The sequence below is a fragment of the Prionailurus viverrinus genome, chromosome X (assembly GCF_022837055.1).
Source record: "Prionailurus viverrinus isolate Anna chromosome X, UM_Priviv_1.0, whole genome shotgun sequence".
In the NCBI taxonomy this organism is placed as follows: domain Eukaryota; kingdom Metazoa; phylum Chordata; class Mammalia; order Carnivora; family Felidae; genus Prionailurus; species Prionailurus viverrinus.
In genome coordinates, this window is record NC_062579.1 from 37,618,768 (window position 1) to 37,637,735 (window position 18,968).

At 43.0% G+C, this 18,968-nt stretch overlaps 1 protein-coding gene across 3 annotated transcripts in view; it reads right to left on the bottom strand.

Moving 5' to 3' along the window:
* The window catches only part of SLC9A7 (solute carrier family 9 member A7), a 133,700-nt gene that overhangs the window by 90,967 nt on the left and 23,765 nt on the right, over positions 1–18,968 (bottom strand). The window lies entirely within an intron of this gene.

Below are 18,968 nucleotides of genomic sequence, written 5' to 3' on the forward strand. Positions count from 1 at the left end.
AGTTCTTATGTTATTCCACACCCCTAACTAGACTGTAAACTCCTTGAGAACTAGGGTCTATAGATTTCTTTTTTTTTTTAATTTTTTTAATGTTTATTTATTTTTGAGACAGAGAGAGACAGATCATGAGCGGGATAGGGACAGAGAGAGAGGAAGACACAGAATCTGAAGCAGGCTCCAGGCTCCGAGCTGTCAGCAGAGTCTGACGCGGGGCTCAAACTCACAAACCATGAGATTGTGACCTGAGCCGAAGTTGGACGCTTAACTGACTGAGCCACTCAGGCGCCCCTAGATTTCTTTTATATTCTATTCCCACATGGAATAGCATAGTACTAGACGTACAGTAAACACCTGACTGCCCCAACCAGTGCTAATTAGCTAGTCAACCTTGGGCAAAATTGCTTGGGCCCTCCTGGCAGCCAAAGTTAAATGAGCTCTATTTGCCAAGCCAGCATTGACAGGTCTACTTGAGTGAGATTAAGTAGGTGAATTCCTGCTTCAGTTTGAATCTCTGCTTCTCAATTACTAGTTTGATGACTTCACTTCTAATACCTGTTTCCTCTGTTTTTTCTTTTCTTTTTTTTTTTTTTAACGTTTTACTTGTTTTTGAGAGAGTGCAAGTGGGGGAGGGGCAGAGAGCGGGGACAGAAGATCTGAAACGGGCTCACTGCGCCGACAGCAGTGGGGTGGATGTGGGGCTTGAACTCGTGAACAGTGAGACCACGCCCTGAGCTGAAGTCGGATGCGCAACGGACTGAGCCACCCAGGTGCCCCTCGGTTTCCTCATTTGTAAAGCAGGTATGTTACCAAGAGTACTTGCCTTGTACTGTCGTTGATCTCTGTAAGAGTCATGGCGTACCTGGGTGGCTCAGTCGGTTAAGTGACCTACTCTTAATTTCAGCTCAGGTCATGATCTCATGGTTGGGGAGTTCAAGCCCCAAGTTGGGCTTCGCACTCACAGTAAGGAGCCTGCTTGGGATTCTCTCTCTCTTCTTCTCTCTTTCTCTCTGCCTCTCTCCCTCTCCCCCCCCCCAAAATAAATAAATAAACTTTAAAAAAAATACTTAAAAAAATGTAAGAGTCGTGGCTCAGAATCCACTCACATCAAGGAAAAAAAAAAACCCAGGAGCTCTGAAATAAATGTGGACAATAAAAAACCAATGTGATCAAATATCGAATGGTATTGAACACATGTAAAATGCCCTATCAGAACAGATAACTATAGAGGTCTCCCACTATGTACTTTCTCCTCATCCTCTAATCAATCCTACCTGTCATCAAAAAGTCAAGAAAAGGGGCACCCGGGTGGCTCAGTTGGTTGAGCGTCTGACTTCGGCTCAGGTCATGATCTCGTGCTTCGTGAGTTCAAGCCCCGCATCGGGCTCTGTGCCGACAGCTTGGAGCCTGGAGCCTGCTTTGGATTCGGTGTCTCCCTCTCTCTCTGCCCCTCCCCTGCTCGCATTCTGTCTCTCCCTCTCTCTCTCTCTCAAAAATAAAATAGACCTTAAAAAAAAAAGTCAAGAAAAAAAAATTCCTTAACATGATCTTTAGGGGCAACTGGGTGGCTCAGTTGGTTAAGCAACTGACTCTTGATTTTGGCTCAGGCCATGATCTCATGGCTCGTGGGATTGAGCCCCAAGCTGGGCTCTGCACTGATAGCACAGGGCCCGCTTGGGATTCTCTCTCTCCCTCCCTCTCTCTCTCTGCCCCTCCCCTGCTCTCTCTCTCTCTCTTCCCCTCTCTCAAAATAAATAAACTTACAAAACATTACCTTTAAATTACTGTCACTACAACAGCCTGATTTTCTAAACTTGAATTGAATGTTTCACTAAGTACACCACGGACTAAAGGTATCTGGAGGGGGGGTGCTGGGGCTTAACTGCAGTACATACTATTTCTTGGTTCTCATTTTTGTCAAAGTATAAATTTCAAAGAGTCAAAAACAAGAGTCTCACAAAAATAAACGGTGAGTAAATGTCAAGGATATTTCACTATTTCGTTAGGAGACAAACAGAATGGTAAAAGCTGGTGCCTCGGAGGAAAAGAGAGACCACTATAGATGCTCAATGCTGAAAAAAAAAAAAAGATTGCTACGTTAGATTTTAAAACACGGATTTCTATGGTCTGAATGTGTCCCCCACCCCAATGCATATGTTAAATCCTAACCCCTGGGCCTATTGTGAAAGCACTAACTTCTGGTTCAAAATATCCAGTGGCAGATTGGAGGTGCAAATGATTTACACCCAAACACGATGGATGACTGCGATGTCAACAAGGAAGTGATTCCCAGGCGGCTTTCAAATCCTACCTGAGGCTATTTTGATGATCAATTAAATTCTTTTTAATGTTTATTTTTGAGAGAGAGTGACAGCGAGAGCGAGAGCGAGAGCGAGAGCGAGAGAGAGAGAGGCAGAGAGAGAGACACACACAAGGAATCTGAAGCAGGCTCCAGGCTCCGAGCTGTCAACACAGAGCCCGATGTGGGGCTCGAACCCACAAACCACGAGATCATGACCTGAGCCGAAGTCGGACGCTCAACCGACGGAGCCACCCAGGCGCCCCTATTTTGATGCTCACATAGATTTTCGTAATTTAGGTTTTCCTTTTCTTTCTTTCATTTAAAATTTTTGTTGTTGTTGTTTCGGATTCCAGTTCCTTGATGTTTTGGGAAGGGGGAAATCACCCTGTCCTGAAGTCAGCTGGCTTCCAGACAAAGCCAGAAGTCTGATCAAAAGGAGAAAAGGGGCTGCCCAGGACCAAAACAAAACAGAAACCCTAAGGCTTGGTTCTCCATCCCGGGTGTCTGGTCACATGAGCTTTGCGAAAACACGTTGACCACAATCACCTATTTGCATTTTCCCAAAGAAACAATAAAATAAATCGGAAAGGGGTGTCTATATTCCCGGACATACTCAACTGGTTCTCCACATCCTATAAAATGGACACATTTTTTTTTAATACGAACTCCACAGGACTATTAAATGACTCTAAATCCTAAGAGTACCACAAAATTGCTTTAGTATTTCTTTTGCTAATTTCTATTATGTTTGGGTAATAAAGTGTTTTAATGTCATTAAGAAAAAAATGGTCGTTCAAGGAAATCTAAGCAATCCTCTTAAATATCCTAATGTATACTGGTATAGGGTCATCCAAAGTTTTCATCCTCCTCAGAATGAGTGAATACTATTCCGACTGATTAAAGTAGAAACACAAATCCAGTTAAAACATCAATGCACACAGTAAGACAAAGGATAGAAGAAAAGCCATAATCAAACAAGTTATCTGAGGAAAACCAGAGAGAATCAGTTTAAAGCTTTGTGCACTTTTTGGACAAGAGCAAAAAGGAAAACACAAGAATAAACATGAGTTTCTTATTCTAGCCTAAGTGTTGATAAATCACAAAATTATTGTGTTGGTCCTGTACTCCAAGAAGATTCTGTCTTGGGGTTTTTGTGGAATCTGGGGAGAGGGGAGCCACGAAGGTCAACAACAGCTTTAATAACATTTTTCTCCAAAATACAAAGGCATTCCACAAATAAGTAACCCTCAGAGAAAACTAAAGGCATAATGTTAGTTTGGTTCTATGAGGGCAATTCTGTGGACGGAATATTGGAGGGAAATAGTATATGGCCCAATGTCACTTCCTGATGTTTTGGCTAAAATTATTTTTTGAAGAATTAATACGTAATATATTCCCCAAGAACATTCCTTTTGCAAATACCAACATTTCCAGCTAGGCTTCTGACGGACAAGATGAATGACCAACACGACTAAGGTCACTTAATAGCTGTACGAAGCTACCCTTTCAGGTGTGTTAGTTGTCAAGCTATTTGCTACCAACAAAAACAAAACAAAGATCTTGATGTGTATATTCCTGCCTGTTGAAGGGAGGTTCTAAAATCAACCACAAGATTCTCCTCAGAAAGCAGCTCTTGTCCAGGCATGGATGCAATTACTTGATTCTAGCACAAAAGCTTGGTGGTACCTTTCCCGGTCCTGCCAGCCCTACTTTCCAAGCACTCTTCATGTTCATCCCCAATCCAACTTACCATCGTTACTCTGGTTCAAGTCTCCTGCTCGACTTTCCACAATAATTTCTTAACTATCCTCCCTGCCTCGCACCTGGTTTCCCAATCATCCATTCTCCAACCACCACCTAATTTCTCCGAACCACAGATAAGGCTAGTCATGCCAACGGTGATGGAAACAGGACATTCAAGGACCACAAAGTCCTGACGTCTGCCCCTCTCTCCGACTTCACTTCTTACCACCATCTGCCCCTCACGTGTAAACATTCGTCACAGTCGTCACAGTCGACACTTCAGGATTCCCTGCACAAACCTCCCTATCATGTTGGCAATACTGTCCTCCAAGACCTTCCTCACAGAGAATAGAAAAGAAAAAATGAAGACAAGAGAAGAAGAGAGAAGAGAACCTACCTATATTCTGAATTCCCAGAGCAAAATCTCTCAAGCAAAAAAAAAAAAAAAAAAAAGCATCACGTGAGTGGATGTTAAAGGTGAGACCTCGTGGTACAAAGAAATCCAAACTTAAGAATGAATGGACTGAACAAAGGACTTCAGATCACCATTCCCACCAGAGGACTATTTCTAGTCCAAATTCATACAATGGTATTAAGAAAAGTATAAAAGTATATTTTCTGGGGCGCCTGGTTGGCTCAGTTGGTTGAGCGTCCAACTCTTGATTTTGGTTCAGGTCATGCTCTCATGATTCGTGGGTTTGAGCCCTGCGTCGAGCTTCGCGCTGGTGGTGCAGAGCCTGCTTGGGATTCTCTCTCTCTCTCTCTCTCTCTCTCTCTCTCTCTCTCTCTCTCTCCCCTGCCTCTCTCTCAGAATAAATAAACTTAAAAGTATACATATTTGTGTTTTAAAAAGCGTATTTTCTGACTGTGTCGATTATCTTTGTGATCCTATCTGAAGATACAGTTTAACTTTGAGTTAGTCTTCCAAAATTCCAGGAAGTAATTTTTATTCTCAATAGAGTTTAATGTAACAGTCTGCTTAGATTCAAGTGCTCCAATAGATAGGGCACTTCCCACTCCGAAAATTAAGTCATTTAATGAGAATTGCCAGAAAGAGGCTTTACTAATAGCTCTCCAGAATGGCAGAGAACACATTAAGACATGTTTCCACTTTACCGCTCTCATCAGCCAGAACCGGTAGAACTTTCAAAGATGCCAATGTCCTGTTATCTTGGACCGAGATCAGAGCCGCGAGAGAAGAGGAGACTGAGGCAAAAGGGCACACCCCTCAGCCTCTGGTTTCCCTGGCTTCCAAGCCAGAACCAAATGATTCTCTTTTTTAGAATTCATCCATTAAGCTCCCGAGACATAAACTGTTTGCTTCAACATTCATTTTCCTGTAGCGTCTTCAGATGCTGCGCGGTTTTAAGTTCATGACCACAACACAGGTTGGCTTCCAAAGTGAAGGTCCGGGATTCAGAAAAGACCCTCCTCTCTACATGGCACCACCAGCCCACCAAAGACTACAGAGAATCTCATACGAGCAAGGGGAAGAGAGAGAGGGAGACACAGAACGTGAAGCAGGCTCCAGGCTCCGAGCTGGCAGCACAGAGCCCAATGCGGGGCTCGAACTCACGGACTGCGAGACCGTGACCTGAGCCGAAGTTGGATGCTCAACCGACTGAGCCACCCAGGCGCCCCGAGAAGCATTTTTTTCCATTTTGCTTCCTACATCCTCAGACAACATATAACTTTGTGGTTTGAACTATTAATTGTCCAAACACTAGATTAAACATGGGTTTACTATTCTAGTCTAGGGGTTGGTAAACCAAAAATCTATTTTGATGATCTTCTGCCCCCAAAAAATTTGCCTGTTTTTTTTTTGGGGGGGGGGAGGTGGAGGGTAACTGGGTACCAGGGTCAACAACAGCCTTAATAGTACTTTGCCCCCAGATGCAAAGATGTTCCATGCAGAAGTAGTGTATGAATATGGGTTTCAAAACAAACCTAAAACTTTAACTTAGATTTTCATTATGTTTTAGAATCGTCACTGCCTTAATGTTTAAACACCTGTTTAAACCCTCTATTAAGGGGAAAATGCCCGTTTGTGGCTTTTGTAAATATAAATGTCGTAATCTATGGCTTTTAAAGAAACATTTTGTTTCTGTGATGATGTTTGCTAATCTAGCTAATAGTTATTTCCAGAAAAATGGAGCACAATACCGAGTAACAGGGACTTTTTCATGTACGAGTAGGAACTGTTTCCTCCTCAAGCCACAGTTACTTGAATTATTCTGAGATTAATCGTAAAAACTACAATTCAGTGAAGAAATACAAAGGGTTTTGTCAACCCCATCTATGATGCTTGATTTAGGCAAGGCACATAAAGAATTGCAGTATTAAAGAAAGTAATAAAATAAGATATGGATGCTGAGGAGAGTGTTCAGGCACGTATACTGATAAAACCATTAAAAATGAGGTGAAATAGAGGATCTGAGAGCTCCAAAACTTTCTATGACAAAGTCAGCCCTTCTTTGTGCCTGCAGGTCATTTTAACAGTGGGACTGTCATTTTCTAGATGCCACACACGAGTTGTGTTGCAGGCTCAAAGCAGAGGTGTGGGGGGAACTTCCAGAACGTTCTTCCCTGGCAAGCAGGTAGACCTTCTGTCATTTTAGGCCACCGCATGGAAACGACTGAGACTCACAGCTTCGGTCACAGAGTGGGGACCAGTCACGCTTCTTTCGAAAGAAAAATAGGACAGTGAAAATACCAACAGCTTGATCGGTGGGTGGCGGCAGCCTGTGCTCAGCCAGCAGGGTGAGGAAGCTGGTTCCCTGTGATAAAACATCGGGCTGCTTCCAATGTCGACTAGCGACCACATCACTGTTTGGTAGCAAAGAACAAAAACCATGATGAGAAGGCTGTATTCGATCTACCCACCTAGCAAAAGAAAGGGGAATAAAATACATAACTCACCACCACACATAAGTGGAAGGACTTCATAGAAGAAGTCTTTGCTATAACTAAAGGGCCTGGGTGAGGCAGCCCACATGTGAACACGGAGGACTGCTTCCAAGAACAGGCGAAAAACGGTGACAAAGCAATGTCTGAACCCCTGAGCCAGCCCCAAACACACACCCGTTGCTCAGACCTTGCCTGGGTTTCCTCCAAAAGCAAACTCACTCACTCCTCTCTGAAGAGGCAAAGCAGGGGGTCCCAGGGGCATCACAGCTGCGAGCCCCAGGAAGGATCTAAAGATCCAAGATGGGGGGGGGGGGGAACATGCACCTTCTGATCCCAAGAATTTTGAGGATGGGGCTGTCTCACTAGCAAAGGAGGTCAACAGATGTGAAGTGTGGCTCTACAACCATAACGCAGGGCTTCCCTGGGAGTGTGCCAGCCAAAGGGTAGGTGCTGTCCTCACCTGCACACCACGTGAGGGGTCCGTGCTCCCGGACACTGCCCCGTGAGATGACCCTGGGCGGCAGTCACCTGCATAAGCCATCCGATTCAGTCATCAACAGTGACATTTAAAAAAAGAAACCACTGGGGCACCTGGGTGGTTCAGTCAGTTGAGCGTCCGACTCTTGATTTCAGCTCAGGTCATGACCTCTCGCTTTGTGGGTTCGTGCCCCGCATCGGGCTCTGTGCTGATGGCGTGGAGCCTGCTTGGGATTCTCTCTCTCTGCCCCCCTCCCTCCCTCCCTCCCCCCCCCTCAGAATAAATAAACATTACAGAAAATAAAATAAAAATAGGGGCGCCTGGGTGGCGTAGTCGGTTAAGCGCCCGACTTCAGCCAGGTCACGATCTCGCGGTCCCTGAGTTTGAGCCCCATGTCGGGCTCTGGGCTGATGGCTCAGAGCCTGGAGCCTGTTTCCGATTCTGTGTCTCCCTCTCTCTCTGCCCCTCCCCCATTCATGCTCTGTCTCTCTCTGTCCCAAAATAAATAAATAAATAAATAAATAAATAAATAAACGTTGAAAAAAAAATTTTTTTTAAAAGAAAATAAAATAAAAAGAAACTATCCCACTTGTGTCCTGTGAGGAAGAATGCAGCACAAGACTAGAGGAATGGGAGGGGCTCACAGCAGGGACACCAGAACCACACTGCCCAAGTTCAAATCTCAGCTTCACCCTTGACTAACCGACTCTACTTCTTTGTGCCTCACCGTTCTCATCAGTAAACTGTAACCGCTAGTGACTTGTTATGAGGAATTAAATGAGTCATTATTTATAAAGGACCTGGGATGACACTTAGCACATGTCAAGGATCTGTTACATTTTTTTTTTTACAAAGAAAATTAAATAAAATGAAAATGTTTACACAACTAGGGAGAGCCCCTGGCCCCATTCAGACTTCTCACCAGAGCTATAGAGCTGGAGTTCTTTTTTTTTTTTAATGTTTATTTATTTTTGAGAGCAAGCATGCACAGGCACATGAGCAAGCATGGGTGGGGCGGGGGTGGGGGGGGGGAGAGAGAGAGAGAGAGAGAGAGAGAGAGAGAGAGAGAGAGAGAGAATGAATGAATGAATATCCTAAGCAGGCTCCACAGCAGAGCCCAACGCGGGGCTCGAACCCACTAACTGTGAGATCATGACCCGGGTGGAAATCAAGAGTCGGACGCTTAACCAACTGAGCCACCCGCGTGTCCGTTACGCAGCTGGAGTTCTCATCTCCCTTCTGCCCTAGATCATCTGCTGACAGGTGTCTCGGGGCTTGTCTCGAGTGCAGGTGTTCACGTCTCACCTCCTCGCCGCTATAATCCCGATTCAGGTCCCCGTCATCCCCAACACGACTACTCTAAAGGCATCTCCCCAGCCTGTACCGCTCGTTTTTCATTCCGAGCGGTGATGGGTTCAAGCCAGCAGCTGGACTCCTGGGACCCAAACAGGTTCTCAGCTAACACAACATTTACTCGCCTCTAGAGAAGGAGATACATCAGGGACGGCGGCTCCATGGGAGGCCCAGGAGCCACCCAGGCACACGGCTTCTTCTATCCCCTCACCCACGCAGCTTGTCGCTACGGAGAAGCCACAGCCCCTTTTCCCGCCGATTCTGTATGCCACTCGCGTGCAGGCCAGAAGTCCACACCTCCCCACAACACACAAGGCAGACACCATATCCTCTAGTTGCCTTAACTCTACTGTCTTCAAAGGCACAGAGTATGGGAGACCAAGGTCATTGCTCAGGCAGGCCTAAATCAACGCAAGCCTCCACTCACAAATTCAACCCGATTGTTAATGAAACGGAGCCCCGGGGCTCCAAAAGGGCAACCGAGAACCACACTCTGTTTCCTGAATACGTTTCCCGTATTATGTCCTACGGGTGATCCCCACATGCCCTAACCTCAGCCACACAGCCCGACCTGACTTTTGGTGCAGTGACTCCCAGTGAGGGAGTCAACCCATTAGGGGCAAAAACCTTTTCTTTATTTCTTCTTCCCACACCTGGCACCCTAGCGTAGTCTCTTAAATACAAAAATTTCCAACCAAACATTAACCGCATTTAAGCGACAAATAAAGCTGAGTCACAATTATTCTGCTCCAGTGAAGGAAACTCATGCGAGTTTTCAAAGTTTCAATTATCTGCACGACAGTAAGGATGCACAAGAAATATTAAAGACCACAGCCTCATCCAAACCCCTCTCTCAATTTCCAGAGGAGGAAGCAGCAGCCCCAGAGGGATCATAAAAGGAATTGTTCTTTTTTTTATTTTCTTAACGTTTATTCATTTTTGAGAGACAGAGAGCTGGGGGGGGGCAGAGAGAGAGAGGGAGACACAGAACCTGAAGCAGGCTCTCGGCTCTGAGCCGTCGGCACAGAGCCCGACGCAGGGCTCAAACCCACAAACTGGAAGATCATGACCTGAGCTGAAGTGGGACGCTTAACCGCCTGAGCCACCCAGGCGCCCCACAGGTAATTTCTTAATAACCCGCTCCACACAGCGTTCCCATAGCACTCACTGTGAGTAGGGTGTGCATCCCTGTACGACAGTCACAAAAGCTTGTCAATATGACTTAATTTTGTGAAAATCATGATTGGGCTTACTTGGGTCTTTTATGGGAAGACTGAAAGCTACAACTAATAGACAATAACAAAATAAACACACACACGAAAGCAATCCATACGGGGGGGGTGGGCAACACAGGTGAAAGGGGGAGGAGGGTACAGGCTTCCAGTCGCATAATGGATAAGTCACGGGGATGAAAGGCACAGCACAGGGAATATAGTCCATGGTATTGTAATAGCGCTGTATGGTGACGGGTGGTAGTTACTCATGCGGTGAGCACAGCATAACATACAGACTTGTTCCATCACTATCCTGCACACCTGAAACTAACATAGCATTGTATGTCAGTTGTACTTCAGTGAGAAAAAAAAACACCAATCAATATACATTAGGGCTATCCCACAGTTTGACTTAGACAACAGTCAGCTTTGGTCTTCAGAAGTCACTGAAGATCTCTTGCAATGTCATTTTCGGTATTCCTTAACTGTTCATGACGAATGGCGGCATGGGTTGCCATCACATGTGACCAGCATAACAGTTCCTTTGTACTTACTATCCAGTCTGTTTGTAACTTGGGAGTGCAGATTGCCTTATGTGTTTTACGTGGAGAAATTCCATCAGTCTCTTGAGTGCTATATCCTTTATTATCCTAAGAATAAAATAATGACTGGGAGAGTGGTTAATTTTATATATGAAACGGTTAGCTTGTTAAGAATGTATTAAGATCGACACGAAAAAAAAAAACAAGCCACAAAGGAAGAAACTGACAAACTGGACTTTATCAAAATCCAAAACTTCTACTCTTCCAAAGACAGGGTTGAGGAAATGAAAAGCCACAGGGAGAAAATACTGCAAATCATTTATCTGATAAAGGTTTTGCACCCAGGAAATCTAAAAAATGCAACTCGATAAGAAGACCAAAAAAAAAAAAAAAAAGGATTAAAAATGGGCCATAAATACGAACAGAGCACTACAGAAGATACACAGATGGCAAATAAGCATAAGAAAAGATGCTTCACAGGGGAGGTGGGTGGGGGGAGGGGTGAAATAGGTGATGGGGCTTAAGAAGGGCATTTGTCGTATTGAGTGCACTGAGTGATGTATGGAAGTGTTGAATCACGATATGGTGCGCCTGAAACTAACATAACACTGTATGTTAACTACACTGGAATTTAAAACACAATTAAAAAAAAAAAAAGAAAGAAAAGATGCTCCACATCATTAGTCATTAGGGAAATGCAAATTAAAACAACAATAAAAATACTACTCCACCCTCGAATGTGCTAAAATTAAAAATTTCTAAATGACGAAAGTTGGTAAAGGGTGTAGAGCCATTGGAAATGTATGCACTGCTGCTGGGAATGCAAAAATGTTCGGTCCCTTTGCAAAAGGTTGCCAGGTTTTTATAAAATTAAACATACACTTGCCATGCAACCCAGAAATCTCTCTTGGGTATTTATCCAACAGAAATGAAAACACATGCCCACACAAAGATGTGTAGGCAAATGTTCACAGCAGCTTTATTTATAATACCCAAAACTGAAAACAACCCAAATGTTCAACGAATGGGGAATGTGTAAGTAAACTGTGATCCAGCCACACGGATGAATCGCAAAAGTGTTATGCTAAGTGAAAGAAGCTAGACACAAAAGGTTACCTAATGTATGATCACATTTACATGAACTTCTAGAAAAGGCAAAAAGTGCAGTGACAGAAAACAGACCAGTAGTCGCCAAGGGCTAGAGTGAGAGGAGGGCATGACAGTCTGCAAAGGTGCGTCAGGACTTTTCAGGGGGACAGAAACGTTCCGTATCTTGACTTTGGTGGTGGCCACACAAGCGTATACATCTCTCCAAACTCGTCAAACTGTATACTTACAAGGAATGCATTTTATTGTATATAAACTGTACCTCAATAAAGGCACCTGGGTGGCTCAGTCAGTTAAATGTCCAACTCTTGATTTTGGCTCAGGTCACAATTTCACGGTTCGTGGGATCGAGCCCCACCACAGGCTCTGTGCTGACAGGGCCGACCCTGCCTGGGATTCTCTCTCTCTCCCTCTCTCTCTGCCCCTCCCCTGCTCACTCTCTCTTCCTCTCTCTCAAAATAAACAAATAAACTTAAAAAAATTAAAAACTAAAAAGGAATATATCGAGAAATAGGCAAACAGACTGAATATTTGTTGAATGAATTAAGGAATGCAGAGTGTGATCACTGAATAACTTAAGAAAAAACAATATATCTGGTGAAGTCAACCAATGTCTAAAACTTTAAGTAACAACACAAGATAGAATAATAGAGGGGCACCCGGGTGGTTCAGTCGGTTGAGCGTCTGACTTTGGCCCAGGTCATGATCTCACAGTTCATGAGTTCGAGCCCCACGTCAGGCTCTGTGCTGACAGCTCAGAGCCTGGGGCCTGCTTCGGATTCTGTGTCTGCCTCTCTCCTCTCTCTCTCTGCCCCTCCTGCTGGCGTTCTGTCTATCTGTCTGTCTCTCTCTGAAAAATAAACATTAAAAAAAAGAATAATAGGTATTCAATCATAACCTAATTCTACTCTTTGTAGAACTGCTTGGCACAATGCCGTTCAAAACATCACAAAGCAAACTTCTGGAGTCGCATTTAATTTCTAGTTATCTCTTTGGTATCAGCCTCATATGACCTAATGAACTCCCATGCAATCTAGCCGCTGATAGTGCTGAGAAATTATGCTCTCTAGTGTCAAACTTTAAAAATACGACTAGTGACATTTTGAATTGTACTGCAATTTATAATGTATTCCTGAGTATAACTGCAATTTTATTTAATTCAGAGGCTCACTCTAAGCTGGTGATAGTTTGGTTTGATCCTGGCCACATACTGATCCTTAATACAAGTGATCAATCTGTTAACTTTCGGGGTCTCAAGTTCTGGTTCACGATCAGCCAGCTTCCACGAAAAGCAATGTCAGGGGCGCCTGGGTGGTGCAGTCGGTTAAGCGTCCGACTTCAGCCAGGTCACGATCTCGCGGTCCGGGAGTTCGAGCCCCACGTCAGGCTCTGGGCTGACGGCTCGGAGCCTGGAGCCTGTTTCCGATTCTGTGTCTCCCTCTCTCTCTGCCCCTACCCCGTTCATGCTCTGTCTCTCTCTCTGTCCCAAAAATAAATAAAAACGTTGAAAAAAAAATTAAAAAAAAAAAAAAAAGAAAAGCAATGTCAAAATACACTCTGGGCTCAACCTTCTCTGTCTTCAAGCACCTATGATAAATCCCACCATTACCAGCATTTACACTAGAAACCCTAATTCATCTTTGGTACTTTCATTTTTTTACAGTAATTTTCAAGATACTTCATTACAAGGCAGAAACACAGTAAAAAGCACTTGGCCATTTTCAGGTAATATCCTGGGCTATTAAGATGAAAGAAAATAAAAAATAATGTGGCTAAACAAATTTAAAAGGAAAGAAATCCAGAACAACAATACGGTTTAAAGATATGACAGACAAGAGGGGCACCTGGGTGGCTCAGTCGGTTAAGCATGTGACTCTTGATTATTGGCTCAGGTCACGATCTCACGGTTCGTGGGTTCTAGCCCCATGTTGGACTCTGCCCTGACAGTGTGGAGCGTGCTTGGGATTCTCTCTCTCCCTCTATCTCTGCCTCTTTCTCTCAAAATAAATAAAGAAACTTAAAAAATTTTTAAAGGTATGACAAACAAGAAAACACCATTTGTAACAGTAACAAAAACATAAAATATCTAGGAATAAGGTTAACCAGAAATGTATAATACTTAAGAGGAAAACTCAGAAACACTCCTGAGGAACGCAAAAGTCTTGAAAAATGGAAAGGCGTAAGAAGCCCTTGAATATGAAGAATCAACACTGTAAACATTTTTCTTCCCACATTGATTCCCAAACCCAATGCCATTCCAATAAAAATACCAATAAGCCTTAGGCAGGAACTAGACAAGCTGATTAGAGAGGTGTTTGTAAAACTAAACAGATATGAAGAACCAGGAAAACGCGGGGGGGAGGGGGGGATGTGGGATGAGCGTCCGTTGGTTGAGCGTCCGACTTCGGCTTAGGTTATGATCTCGCAGTCTGTGAGTTGGTGGGGGGCATCAGCTCTAGCAGATTTTAAAATACTCTAAAGGCCCCAACCATTGGTATTAACATTGGTACAATATTAATATTGGTGGCATCAATTCATGAGTAGAGGCATACCAATGGGTCCGTATAAAAAGTCCAGAAATATGTACAGGTATTTAGTGCATGACAGAGAAAGCATCTCCAATCAGCAGGCTCAATATGGACTTTCTAGTAACTGGTGTTGGGACAACTGGGTAGGCATTTGAGGAGTACCCTTGTAATGAAGTCCAGACATCTTAAAAGAAAAATTTGAACACTTCAACTTCTTGATAACAACAACAACAAACTTGTAAGAGGGAGAAACACATAATCAAAGGTTTTTTTTTTTTTAAGACAAAATAAAAAAAAAATCGCAACTCATCACAGATAAAGGCTAATTTCTCTAAGTACAAAAAGCTCCCAGAATCAAGAAAATGACAAGCCTGTAGGAAAAAAAAATAGGCTGAGAAAATAAATACACAATTCAAAGAAAAAAATACAAATGGCTCTTAAGCTTTTGATAAGGTATTATTTGTAAGAGCAATACAAATTAAAATAATTCCAAGACCACATTCTTACTCTCAAATTGACAAAAATCCTAAAGTTTGACACCATACCCTGTTGGCAAGATGTTGCTGCTAAGAGTGAAAAATGGTATAACTTCTAATGGGAAGAATCTGGCAATATTATCCAAAATAGTAACCGTATTTACTTTTTAATCCAGGATTCCTACTTCGAGGAATCTATCCCACAGATACAGATAGGAAATGTTCAAGGTTATCTGGTGCAGTAATGTTTGATTACAATAAGACTGGAAACAAACCTAGAGCCCATCGACAAAGGACTAAATTATGATACCTCCACACAACAGAGTATCTTGCAGCTATAAAAGAATGAAGGGAAAAAAGGAGGAAAAAAAAAGAATGGAGAAGACTTCTCTGATCTAATACGGCAACATTTCCAGGATAATTTACATGAAAAGCAACAGGTGCTATAGTATAGGACACATGGTATACTGCTTCATGCAGGGAAAGGTGGAAATTAGCACATACACTTGGATTTGCTTGTATTTATGAAAAAAAAAAAACACAAGATGAAACAATGAACTAACAAAAGTGGTTACTACAATGTCAAGGAGAAATGGATGGGGGGTGAGAGGGTATAACTTTTTCAAGGTGTCTCTTTTAAATTTGCTTTTATACTTGTACCGTGTATTCAAAAAACATGCGTATTTGCAAAAGAGACTCAGCAAGGACAAAAACGGGCAAGACTCAACAATGTATTATTAAGGGCTAGGTATACACATCATAAGCTTACAAAGTCTACTCGGACATTTACCAAATTTCTTTTGTTGTTTTTGAGTCCATTTTTATTCATTTATTTTTTAATTTTATGTTTATTTTTGAGAGCGAGAGAGACAGAGCCCGACGCGGGGCCCAAACCCACAAACTGTGAGATCATGACCTGAGCTGAAGTCCGGTGCTTAACCGACTGAGCCACCCAGGCACCGCTTTGAGTCCAATTTTAATTCCTTTGAGGTCAGAGAACATTCTTTGTAGGATTTCAATCTTCTAAAATTTAATAAGACATGTTTCATGGCCAAGTGTAGAATCTATTCTGTAGAATGTTTCACGTCTGTTTAAAAAGGACGTGGGGCACCTGGGTGGCTCAGTTGGTTGAGCGTCCGACTTCAGCTTGGGTTATGATCTCGCGGTCTGTGAGTTGCAGCCCCTCATTGGGCTCTGTGCTGACAGCGTGGAGCCTGCTTGGGATTCTCTCCCTCTCTCTGCCCCTCTGCCACTCTCTGTGTCTCTCACAATAAATAAACTTTTTTAAAAAAAGGATGTATATTTTGCTGTTGTTTTGCTCTGTAAATGCCAGTTAGGCCAAGTAGGTTGATGGTATTGTTCAAATCTTCTATAAGCTTCCTGACTTTTTATCTAGTTGTTCTTTCAATTATTGAGAAAAAGGTATAGAAATCCCTACCCACTCTAGTTGAATTGCTTATCTGTCAAGTCTGTCGTTTTTTGGTTCATATGTATGGGGGCTCTGTTTTTAAGTGTGTATACCTTCAGGGGTGCCTGGGTGGCTCCGTCGGTTAAGCGTCTGACTTCAGCTCAGGTCATGATCTCGTGGTTTGTGAGTTCGAGCCCTGTGTCAGGTTCTGTGCGGACAGCTCGGAGCCTGGAGCCTGCTTCCGATTCTGTATCTCCTCCTCTCTCTGCCCCTCCCCGCTCACACACACACTCTCTTTCTCTCAAAAATAAATAGAACATTAAAAAAAAAGAGTTGCATGCTCTAATAAGTAAATAACCAACTGTGATTCCATAAAATTCACCCAAGTGTATAATTCAATATTTGTTAGTAAATTTACCAAGTTATGCAACCATCACCACTATTATCCCAACGAGATCCCTTGGTACCAGCTTACAGTTAATATCCATCTCCACACCCAGCCCCGGGCAACCACTAATATACTTTGCTTATGTGCATTTGCTTTTTCTAAATATTTCACGTAAATTCAATCACACAGTAGCTGTCCTTTTGTGCATGACTTCTTTCATGTAGTGTAATGTTTATGAGGTTCATACAGATTTCTGCGTGAATCATCATTCATTCTTTTTAATTGCTAAACAGCACGGGCAGTCCTGCATGGTGGTGGGAACCACAAAGCTGACTACGCAAGCTGAGAGCAAGAAAAGCAATCTTAATAATTAATCGGAAACAAATATTATTGTCCCAGAGTCTCTAAAAAATTTTGTCTGGGGTGCCCGGGTGGCTCAACCAGTTAAGTCTCTAACTCTTGATTTCGGCTCAGGTCATGATCTCACAGTTCATGAGATTGAGCCCCGAGTTGGGCTCTGCACTGGGCATGGAACCCGCTTAAGAGTCTCTCTCTCTCAAAAAAAAGAAAAGTTTGCCAAGAGTTAAAGACTCTTACTCTTGGTTATAAACGTAAGGAGAAAGTGAAAAGATGATAAGACTAACTTTTATTTAATGCCCTGTAACTTAAAACATCAGAAACACTGAGAACCAAAGTTTATTTCTTTGTAAAAAACTTATCCAGAGTAGTCCGAACGGTGCTCGCTTTTTCTCATCCTATAGCTTACAATATAAAGCAAGCATCTTTTCTTCTTTTGTTTCAAAATTTTTTAATGTTATTTTTGAGAGAGAAACAGAGTGCAAGCTGGGGAGGAGCAGAGACAGAGAAGGAGACACAGAAACTGAAGCAGGCTCCAGGCTCTGAGCTGTGAGCACAGAGCCCGACACGGGGCTCGAACTCACGGCACTGCGAGACCACGACCTGAACCGAAGTCCGACGCTCAACCAACTGAGCCACCCCAGAGTCCCTAACATTTGACTCCCCCAAAACGTAACTACTAACAGTCTACTATTGACCAGAAGCCTTAGCCATAATGCAGTCTGTTAACACATACTTTGTATGTTGTATTATATGCTGTATTTTTACAACAAAGTAAACTAGAGAAAAGAAAACATTAGTACAAAAATCATAAAGAAGAGAAAATATATTTTCTTATTGAAAAAAATCCACGTATAAGTGGAACTGGGCTGTCCAAACCTATGTTGTTCAAGGGTCAACTGTAATTCTGTTTACGTTTGATATAAATTTCTCTTCCAGTGTTCTCACTTTTTCTTGCTTTGCTTTCATCTTTGTTGGCCAATTTCCTCTCTCAGTTACCTACATTTGTAAAATGTCACACGGGCTTATCACTGGGAGACAAAGAGACAACACAACTGCATGCTCTGCTGCCTGTGTGTGGACTGAATCACAGTAGGACAGTAACCAATAACACGCAGACTGTGAATGAAAGGACATGGCTGGTCATGGATCTTGACGTGCATTCGTTATTTGCGTAGTGATTTCTGGAGCGAAGAACTGCCAGTAAAGTGTACCCTTTGTGCAGTTACAGTTAATATACCATGGTACCCCCCAATTTGAATCACGTTGCGAGGATACTGGTGTTAAACCATGGTAACTGAAATTCATACATGCCAGACCGATGAAGGTGGGACTGCCTATATTCTGGGTGGGCGGGGCTTAGAACTTGCTTCTAACCAAAAGAATATGGCAACGGTGATGGGATATCATTTCTATAATTATGGTACGTTATATGGCAAAGGTAAAATGATTTTGTAGGTATAAAGCCCCTACTATTCCTTTTTTTTAAGTTTATTTTGAGAGAGAGAGAGAAAGAACGTGAGTAGGGGAGGGGCAGAGAGCAAGGGAGAGAGAATCCCAAGCAGGCTCTGCACTGACAGTGCAGACCTCATGAACGGGAAGATCATGACTTGAGCCAAGATCAAGTTAGAGGCTTAACCAACGGAGCCACCCAGGTGCCCCCCTACTGATTCTTGCTATGAAGTCTACTTCATTGGAAATTAATGTAGCTACTTTAGCTCTTTTGTTTAATGTCACATAGTGTATCTTTATCCTTCCTCTACCCATGTCTTTATAAAGTGGGCTTCTTATAAACAACATATAGCTGTCTTCTTTTTCTTAATCCAATCTGACAATCTGTCTTTTAGGCCATGCACATTTTAAAAAAAATATTTAGAGAGAGAGAGAGAGAGCCTGAGCAGGGAAGGGTGACAGAGAGAGAGAGAGAGAGAAAGAGAGAGAGAGGAGGGAGGGAGAATCCTAAACAGGCTCCACACTCAGCGCAGAGCCCAATGCAGGGCTCGATCCCTCAAACCTGGGATCACAACCTGAGCTCTAATCAACAATCCGGTGGACTGAGCCACCCAGGGGCCCCAGGCCATTCACATTTTCATACTTAAAGTGATTGCTGATATGGTGGGATTAAAATCTATCTTGCCGGCTGTTTTTCATTTGTTCCATTTGTTGTT